Source organism: Rattus norvegicus, chromosome 3, assembly GCF_021556685.1.
Source record: "Rattus norvegicus strain SHRSP/BbbUtx chromosome 3, alternate assembly SHRSP_T2T, whole genome shotgun sequence".
In the NCBI taxonomy this organism is placed as follows: domain Eukaryota; kingdom Metazoa; phylum Chordata; class Mammalia; order Rodentia; family Muridae; genus Rattus; species Rattus norvegicus.
In genome coordinates this window covers 134274290-134284165 of record NC_141536.1, presented here as the reverse complement: position 1 = coordinate 134284165, position 9876 = coordinate 134274290, and the positions used below count along the sequence as shown (strand labels likewise).

At 37.0% G+C, this 9876-nt stretch overlaps 1 long non-coding RNA gene and 1 pseudogene across 1 annotated transcript in view; one reads left to right on the top strand and one right to left on the bottom strand.

Annotated features, from left to right (window-relative positions):
* Positions 1–2269: 2269 nt before the first annotated feature.
* LOC102547081 (uncharacterized) overlaps positions 2270–9876 on the bottom strand; it is a 26776-nt gene continuing 19169 nt past the window's right edge. The window contains exon 6 of the long non-coding RNA XR_015683854.1: positions 2270–3735. This is a non-coding gene — a long non-coding RNA (uncharacterized LOC102547081). The remainder of the gene's footprint in view (positions 3736–9876) is intronic.
* The window catches only part of Amd1-ps3 (adenosylmethionine decarboxylase 1, pseudogene 3), a 2229-nt pseudogene continuing 1476 nt past the window's right edge, over positions 9124–9876 (top strand).

The following is a 9876-nucleotide window of genomic DNA, read 5'->3' as shown; positions in this document are numbered from 1 at the left end:
TGAAACAAACGCAAATGTTGAATGTTGTGGTAAATACTATTTGGGGGTTTCTACCCCACCTTAGATCATCTAGTTCCCAAAAAGACACACAACCTTAAATAAATAAGTCTTTATAAATAAGTTTATAAATAAGTCTTAAAAGCACTAGAGCTGGGCAGATATCAACCCTCTATGCTATTTTCTCGACTTCCTTTTCACTAACCCTGAAATATAACTTGCCGTGTTCTACCTGGGCCACTCCTGCTCCAAGTGGACAGACCTCGTGGCCATGTTCTCACAATCCATCTACTCTATAGTGTCTTCTTCTCCCCTATCTTCCTCGAGGTCTCTGCCTCAGACCCCAAGCCTGAGAACCGAAGCCTCACCTACCTCTCTTCTGCCCAGCTTCAGGCTGCAGGCATCTTTATTCAACCAATACACCATATTATGCTATGTAACCTTGCTCCTAAGTTTAAAACTATTGACTATATAAAAATGGCTACAGCCAATTACTGGATGGATTAGAGGTAGGTTTTTTTAAGTGACCTGGTTGGAGGTTGCAGAGGAGAGAGTTGGAAGCCATGATAAGAGGAAGTGAGCCAGGAGAAACAGCAAGAATTTGGGGTACACCACTAGGGATATATGCAGACAAACAGTTAAAAAGTAGACTAGGAGTTATCCCCCGATAATTGTCAAATCCAAATAAATTAACCCTAGTCTGAGTCTCATTCAATCATTCATAAGCTAGACAAGGATAAGTTTAAATTGGTTCAACCACAATTGATGTTTGTCATCTGCGTAATGCGAATGCATAATAGGATAATTGGGAAGGGAAAAGATGGCAGCATTCTTATAGAAGACATGAAACATTTTAATTCCAGGAATAGACAACGCTGGCCAGATCACCAGGCAGTTCTTAATATTTTTGACTTGTGTTTATCACAACAACCAGACCATTTATTTTGTAACTAAGAACAGTATACTCATTCCCTTCTAAGTCTAACTGGATTGCAGGGTTGTTTATGGTTATGAGTAAAACCTAAATAACAACAACAAAAAGAACAAAAACTACCAAATTTGTATATGAGCAGTACTTGTAGGAAGCAGAGCAGACATAAGGAATCTTTCAATGATTGCCACTGGTAGATCAAATAAACAAAAGGTAACTTATGGGTCAGTTTCCTTGGAAAGAGACTCTGAAAAGCAACTGCCTGCCAGAGATTTACTGGATGTACTCTTAGGACTGTGAGGGATGGTGAGAACTGGATTTACTGGATGTGCTCTTAGGATTGTGAGGGGATGTTGAGAACTGGATTGGTACAAAAGGAACCTAACCTATGCTTGCAGTTACATTAAACACACATAGTGCAGGGAGCTCTGAAGCTGGAAAGGATCCTTCAAAACAAAATCCCCACCGAAGGAAGGCTAGAAAGCCTTTGTATTTCTTTATCAGTCTCTGAGGTGCATAATGCACCCCAGAAAAGCTTAATCTCTACTGAAAACAATTTCTAGAGGTTGACTCAGCTCTAAGTTAAAAGCGGGTTAACAGTCATTACCATGTCCAGGGCAAGGACAGTACTGTTCTTTGCAAAAATAGGAGAATCTAGAATTTCATGAGGACCACTGTATCAGAATGGGAATATATGGAAGAGAGGTGTACTTGGCATCTATCCCCTAGATTACTCTGATAAGCTTCTTCCAATTCAAGTCAGAAGCACTAGAATCTAAATACAACAAAGTTAAAAGTTGGTTTAAAAATATATTGTGCCTTTTGGGCTGGAGGGGTGGCTCAATGGTTAAGAACACTGGCTGCTCTTCCAGAAGACTGAGTCAAGTCATAGCACTCACACGGAAGCTCACAATCTTCTGTAATCTAGTCCCAGCAAATCCAATGCCTGCTTCTGGCCTTCATGAACAGCAGGCAAGCACATAGTGCACAGACATGCATACAAAGCATCTATACACATAAAGTAAATAAATAAAAAATGTTTAAATGCTTTTAAATTTAAAATTGAACTTACTTTCCTAGCCAGCATCTAGGCAACCTTTACAGTATTTTTTACCAAATACTAGAGTATAGAAAATGTGTTAGTACATTAAAAGTGTATTATTTCCAGTATTGTTCTAAACATAATAATTATAATAGACAATTATCAGCAAAAATTAGAGTCTAAAATAAGGGTAATCAAATAAAATATAATCCAGTCTTTCCAAATTCATTAGAGTACCATATAATCCCATGCTAAACTCCCAGTCACTTGAAAATAACTAGTAAAGAGCAGCCTAGAACAAGTCTTCATAATTTATTCAAATCTATTAAAGGAAGATAGACACATTCTAGTGGTAAACAAGATAAAAAGTATTTGATGTATTAAGAACTTAGAACATTAACTAGCAACGTTGGAGGATCATAATGTATTAAAGTTTACTATTTTATAAAACTGATATACTGTCTACTACTCAAAAAAGTGATTAAGATTTAAGATTTTAGAGATCATTTCTTGGGAACTATGACTGTTAAGATCAGCTTTACACTTTTGTAGCATGGTCTCATCACTGAATTATGCTTATTTTCATAAGCAGTAAGACACATTTCTCTTTGAATGGTCACTGTGTTGATGTATTGACAGCAATTTTGATATGCTACAATCATGACACTGGATATGTCATGGTACATGTTTTTCCATACGTAGAACTTGCTGAAATTAGAGTTTGCTGATTTGATTCTATATGACACAAGAAGAAAATCTATAATCTCTTTGAATTTTACTTTGAGTTCTAGGGGTTTTTTATATTTTAAATTTACATTTAAAATTATTATTATTATTATTATTATTATTATCCCCTTTTCACGTTTCCCATCCATAAACCCCCTATCTCATCCCCCCTCTCCCTTCTTCTAGGAGGGTGTTCTTCCACCCATCCACCCACTCCTTCCCACCTCCCCAACCTGACATTCCCCTACACTGAGGGTCCAGCCTTGGCAGGATCAAGGGCTTCCCCTCCCATTTGTGCCCAACAAGGTCATCCTCTGCTACATATGCAGCTGGAGCCATGGGTCTGTCCATGTGTAGTCTTTGGGTAGTGATTTAGTCCCTGGGAGCTCTGGTTGGTTGGTATCGTTCTTATGGGGTTGCAAGCCCCTTCAGCTCCTTCAATCCTTTCTCTAACTCCTCCACCAGGGACTTCATTCTTGGTTCAACGGTTGGCAACAAGCGACCACTTCTGTATTTGTCATGCTCTGGCAGAGCCTCTCAGGAGACAGCTATATGAGGTTCCTGTTTGAGTTCTTGTTTTAAGTGCAGTTAGCCAACAGTATCTTATTAGATTATTGCCTTCATTATATGTGGCAAATTGTATAGCATATTTCCAAAATTTGATCAGTAGTTATTTTTCATTACTTTAAAAAATATCATTTTTAAGTGTGTGTGTGTGTGTGTGTGTGTGTGTGTGTGTGTGTGTGTGTGTGTACAAATGAGTTCAGATGCTTGTGAAGGCCAAAGGTATTGGATACCCTGGAGCTAGTGTTACAGGTATTGGTGAGCTCCTGGCATGGAGAAACAACGAACCAAACTCAGATCTTCTGAAAAAGCAGTAAGGGCTTTAAATGCTGAGTCATTTCTGTAGCCCTTATCTTTATTTTCTGAAGTATCTGTATCGTTGAGTTTTCATTTTTACCAAATATTTCCAGCAAAAAGTCCTTTGATTCCATGAACTTGATCCTGTTGAACAGTCAGAAATTTCTGGTTTGTAATTCTGGTAAACAAATAGAACAAAGTTTTATTATGAAATGTGCTTGATTAATGCTTTGAAAAAGAAAGCAAACTTTTGTTTAAAAGATACAGTGTAAAATAAAAAGACAGACAACTAACCTTTAAAAATAAATAACTACAAAAATTATGACTCAAGAGCCTGGTTATGACAACCTCTTACAGAATGCAAAAATTAATTGCATAGCATTAAGTGACCAAATATCTCAAAACTGAATATATTCATTCATTCATTCATTCATTCATTCATTCTCTCTCCCCCTCTTTCTCCCTCTCTCATGCATTTGTGTGCACATACACATATGCGCGTGCGCGCGCACACACACACACACACACACACACACAATTTGTATCCAAGCCAAAAAACCCACTGAAATCAAATGGCCATTTACACTCCACAAAAGCAGATATACCTATAAAAATAATTCTCTATTATGTCAGTTTGTACTGTTGAAAGTGGTTACCAAGAAAGACCGAAGATCTGAAAAGCAAGCAGTTAAGGGCAATGACTGCTGCCTAAAGAAATAGAATGAAATTACTGACAATGATGGAGTGATTTCAGGAGGAAATGAGAAAATCATATACCAGCAAATAGAATTTTCGCAAAGGAAAATAGCTCCAGTTTATACTCACTATTATAGAAATAAATGTACTGCTGACATCTGCTTTATAGAACATTAGTAACTAAATCACCACATAATGGAGAAACTCAGAAGACTGAGGCATTACCATTTGTAGAGTATAAGGTCACTGTATACCCATATGGGGAGAATCATTTATGACCCGTCTCAACATAAATGTCTGAGTTATCCAGCTATCTCAGGCTGAGTGTAAGGAATATCCACATCATGATCTTGGGAGCTACTCATACAAGTTTTTCTAAGGCAGTTAGTTGGTTATTTCTGGCTACTAGAAACTATGTAAGTAAATTTCAGTATTAATTCTCCTATGAATGAGTGAATCCTTTACCATCTGTCATCATTTAGAGGAACCTATGGAAATGTAAATGAGACTGCTCAAAAAATGGAGACTGATAGTTTTTTACTTGTACCTGCATTTGAGTTTTCCCTGTTCTATGAGTTGTCTTCACATCTGCAAAGCGAGGGGGAAAGCTTAGGTACTACTTTCTTGCTTTTCTTGATCCATTTCAGATTTGTTTGGAATGCCTGCTCTGCTTTCTCCAGAACTACTTATGAATGTGATAAAGTTTCTCATGCCTTCTTGGTGTGTGTCAAGTGCCTAGTATCAACATCTGAAACCAATTTTGAGAAGGTGTCCATTCTGTTTCCCTGCAGTAACAGAGTAGTTCATAATATATTGCTGAATAGGGATTCTTTCCTCTGGATTTTTTTTTTATTCAGGAAAATACAGACTGTTGGTTAGTGTCCTTACAAATTACAATGCTGGTATAGATTTGGTGACAGCTATAGACACACACACCTGCCACCCAAAATAATCAATTTAATGACAAGAGAATCTATGTCTAATTTGCTTATGGCACATTTGGAATAATTGTGGAAATGACTGTAAGGAACAACACAATCAAACTGGACTCCTGGTCCTACCTTATTTATGTGGTGTTCATAAGATTGTATGTCAGAGATTCTCAACATTCTTGATGTTGTGACCCTTTAATACAGTTCCTCATGTTGTGGTCACCTCTAACCATAACGTTATTTTTGTTGCTACTTCATAATTACAATTTTGCTACTGTTATGAATCATAATGTAAATATCTGATAGGTTGACTCCTGTGAAAGGACTGCTCAACCCCAAAGCGGTCATAACCCACAGGTTGAAAATCACTATTTGGTATCATTAGCTCTGTTTAGAGTGACTTTATATTATACTACCTTTCTCCATTCCACTATTCAGCATTTTCATAACAAGACAGATTCTCTGTGCTTAGATTTTTTAAAGCGTGAAGAATAAATACATTTCAATATCTTTATATCTGAGAAAAGTATGAGAAGACAGAAGCTACAAAATAACTATATAAAAACTTTAAGTTCCATTTCATAAGAGACAATACAATCAAAATTTAATGACAAATTGAAGAAACTGTCTGCAATATATACACAGGGCAAAGTGTTAATGTGTATTTTATAAAGAACTTTTTAAAAAGAATTTATTTTTATTATTTTTAATTATGCATATGTGTGTGAAGAGGGAATGTGCATGTGCTTACAGAGCCAAAGGCCAGATCCCCCTTGAAACTGGAGTTACAGGAAGTTGTGAGACACCTAATATGGGTGCTCCCTTCAAAAGAAATCATTGTTCAGGTGTACAAAGATGTAATACAGTGACATCAATGTAATTGTTGTTCACAATATTTGAAAATTTGATTAACATCATTCGATAAGGGTATAATAAACTGAACAATGCTATAACTATACAGGAACTTCATGTGACAGAGAACATGGAAAATACCATCAAGTACATAGACAGAGGAGCCTACAGTCTGTGTATCATCTGGGGGCAAAGGAGAAAAGAAGAGGAGGGAAGGGAGTGAGGAAAGGGAAAGGGAAGGGAAGAAAAGGGAAGGGAAGGAAAGGAGAGAAGTGGGGGGTGTTAGTGAATACCTATAATCTCAGTACCTGGGATGCTGATGCAGGAGGATCAAGAATTCAAGGCTATCCTGGGCTATATGAGGAGAGGGAAAGGAAGAGAGAGAATATAAGATGATGTAGAAGACTAAAAACTGTACTTTTAGGGAAGAGGCTAAGAAAAGGCATACCTAAATGTTGTGGGATCATTTAAACAGGTTCTGCATGTGCAACTGAGACACAGAAAGCAAGAGATAGAGCTTGCAGGTGAGGTCAGCCTCTTTAGATGGCTTTTCCCCCCAAGAATTGAGATATTAAGGATAAAGGGGTTTCCAAACACAGGACTTCCCTATAAATTATCAACACAATGAAAGTGAGTGTCTGAATCAAAATAATTAGACACATTTTATTTAGTACCACACTGCTTATTATTCCTTGTTGCAATGTCTTCAAGAGAAATGAAAGGGTAAAGTTGTGATCTTGGGATGGGGGGCAGAGTACAGGAGTATTACACAGTTCCATGGAATACTTGTTAACCAGCCCTCAAGCCTGGAGTAATAGCTTGTGCTCTGCTCTGGTACAGTGTATAGTAAAGAAGGCAATTGACTTTGTCAGAGGTTGAGGGAAATGACATCAAGAAAATGAGTTGCTGGGAAAAACAAATCTTAAAGGCTATCAATCAGAAGAAAGGGATCCAAGCATCTGGCAAGCAGAAATTACACCGTATATTAGTAAAGGCAACCTGATACAACCTTCAGCAGATATAGTGAATGTTTCTATCTGTAAGACTAGATCAAACTTTTTTGGAAACAGATGCTCAATCACATACATAGAACAGAGTAAGAGGCAGGTAAAGTTGGCAAGTGACTGTTCTTTTGGTCAAGACAGATAAAAGTTCCAAAGGCCACAGAAATGGTAGCTTCTATTGCAACCCAATAGTAGTTTAAAAATAAGAATTACTGGGGACAGAAAACGTGTATCAAGTCACCTCCCATTTATTTTCATTCCTCAGTCATGGTGGTATCCAGAGTGATTGAGAACCTTTGGTAGTATAAAGGAAACCCCAGTGTTTAGTAATGGGTCCTCTATCTCTAACTCTCTGCAGTACCAACAACAGAGACAAAAATCTATATCTAAGTATAGCATGGAGGAGGGTTTAGTTTGGAAGCCAAACAGCTGTCATGATACAGGTCTTGTCAAACACTGCAAAGAAAAATTACTTCAGGTGTGGGCAAGGAAGTAGTTGGAGCCCCCTAGTTTGAGGCACATTCTTGCAACTCAAATTCATTTAGATAATATGCAGACAAAAACAAAGAGTCATTTACCAGAAGGTCAGAGATGCATCACTACTCTCTGAGTAATGTTTTATCCTTAAATATTTCTAATATTGAAACAGGTATTTCTAGAAACTGGAATGTAACTATGGAACTGTGACAAATTGTGGCAAGGATAGCATACATTTCATTGTGATATCAGAAAGACTTTCAGATGACAGTTTAAGCATGTTAACATTTTCATTTCATTATTCTGGCAACATAATTAGTTTTAGGATTTAAGTATTGAAGGTGTTAATTCTATTGTAACCTCTTATTTTTGCCTCTGATATATAAATGTCAATGAATATAGTTGCTTAAGGCACTTGTAAAAGATATAGAGAGAATATATAGAGTTGCTTTTCACTTTAACTTTTTTACATTTATTATCTGTTATTCGTGGGGTGGCATTATCACAAACCACAGAGCATGTGTGGGGATTAGGAAACTACTTGCAGAGCTCTCTTCTCTCCTTCTACCCTATGGGTCCTGGCAGCTGAACTCAGGTCATCCGTTAGGCTTGGGAGCAAGTGCTTTACCTGCTGAGCCATTTCATCAGCCCTTATTTGCATCTTTTTTGCATGTCACTGATTAAATAGAGAAATACTGATAACAGTGTTAGGTCTTAACCACACCAACATAAAATTTGTAAGATTTATAGACATATCAATTAAATGAAAAAATAAAGCTCAGGCATTTTATATGTACATAAGTCACCACATGTATCCTGGGAATTAAATTAAATGTCTCTGGAAGACAACCAATGCTCTTGACAGCTAAACAATCTCCCCATCGCCTAAACTTTTTTGTTTGTTACTCAATATTATCACTGTGGTGTTTACTAGGTATAGAAGTAGATGAATGTAGCCTTCTCTTGTTCTTTTCAGTGATTTCATAGCATTGTTCTATTGATAAAAATACAGAGCAAGATACTTTCCCAGAAATGAATTTGATATGTAAAAGAAGATGGGAGATGTGCATATAAAACTTACAGGCAAAAATGCTATATTATTTCACAGTCTTGTCAACAACCTGCCTGTGTTGTTTTATATTCTTTAGCTCTATGTATAATGTAGATTTTCCTGGGAGCAAAGAATATCTTCTCATGGATATTTTATTTGCACGTCCTTCATACTATGGAGGAATAAACTCTTTTATTCAGGTGGTGACTTTTCCTATATCCTTTGTAAATTATTCTTTGTGGTTTGCTTGAAGGCATTGCCACTACAGATAGCAATATTATTTTTTGTAGTATACATTTCCCTCCATCATAAATATTTTTTGAATGTGGCACAGCTTGGCCAATCAGCCCTCTTTTTGGCATTTTCTTCAAAATCCAGAGTATGGAAGGCTATAGTCACATCTTAGCAGCTTTTGTCTGAGCTATCAAATCTGTCTTTCTGAGGAGCCAGAAACACTTTCTTGTTCCTTCTGGTAAGCTGTCAACTCTTCTACATTGAGGTCCTTCACCCACAAATGGGAAATGAACAAAGCCAATGATAGACTAGATAACATGGCTTACACAGTATGGCCAGCAACATTAGCTAGCACTTGCTCGACTCCCTCTAACAGGAAAGCAGCAGACTACAAGAGACTTAACTGTTTCTGCCTCTATTTCCAACAAACTCAGGTTCAACTTTCATTCACAAAAATAGCTGGGAAAATTTTATTAGCCCTTTTTTAAAAAAAAGTTAATATAAAATTATAGCAAAGAAGAAGAAAAAGAAGGAGGAGAAGGAGAAGGAAGGAGGAAATTTTATTAGCCCTTTTTTAAAAAAGTTAATATAAAATTATAGCAAAGAAGAAGAAAAAGAAGGAGGAGAAGGAGAAGGAAGGAGGAGGAAGAGGAAGAGGAGGAGAAGGAGGAAGAGGAGAAGAAGAAGAAGAAGAAGAAGAAGAAGAAGAAGAAGAAGAAGAAGAAGAAGAAGAAGAAGAAGAAGAAGAAGAAGAAGAAGAAGAACAAGAACAAGAAGAAGAACAAGAACAAGAAGAACAAGAAGAACAAGAACAAGAACAAGAAGAACAAGAACAAGAAGAAGAACAAGAACAACAACAACAACAACAACTACTACTACTACTTTAGTAACACCTCCGGAACAATCTGCAGTTGCAGCAGGAGCGGCAGTACAAGAGATTTAGTTTAGTTGATTTTCTGTGGTTGTTGGCTGTTCATTAGTCTCACAGTGATGGAAGTTGCACATTTTTTTTGAAGGGACCGAGAAACATTTGAAGGTCAGGTTTTCCAGACAGCAGTTCGACACAAACCAGG